The following is a 403-nucleotide window of genomic DNA, read 5'->3' on the forward strand; positions in this document are numbered from 1 at the left end:
GAGCCGGGGCCACACCCCCGGGGGCCGAAGCGTGGGGCGGCACATAGCGACGCGGCTCCGGAGTGGGGAGGATCCCGTCCCTGGGGCGGGAGGGGCTGAGCCGAGCCGCGCGGGAGGGGGATGGAGAGCGGCCCCTACGAGGGGGCGGCAACGGAGAGCGCCGGTGGGAGCGCCAATCACCCGACGAAGCCCGAGGCGACCGGGACCTGCCGCGGTCCTCGCGACGGGCGGGGGAACGGCGGCGGTCGCGGAGCTCCCGCCGGAGCTCCTCTTCGCGCTGGATGCTGTTTGGGGAGGGGCGGGCAGGCTCACGCTAGAGCTCCACCGCCTTCCTCTTGTCCCGGGGGGCGGGGTCATTCCACTGCCGTGGCATGGGGCGATGCGGCAAGAGGGGAGGAGGCGA

This window comes from Triticum dicoccoides, chromosome 6B, assembly GCF_002162155.2.
Source record: "Triticum dicoccoides isolate Atlit2015 ecotype Zavitan chromosome 6B, WEW_v2.0, whole genome shotgun sequence".
NCBI classification, from domain to species: domain Eukaryota; kingdom Viridiplantae; phylum Streptophyta; class Magnoliopsida; order Poales; family Poaceae; genus Triticum; species Triticum dicoccoides.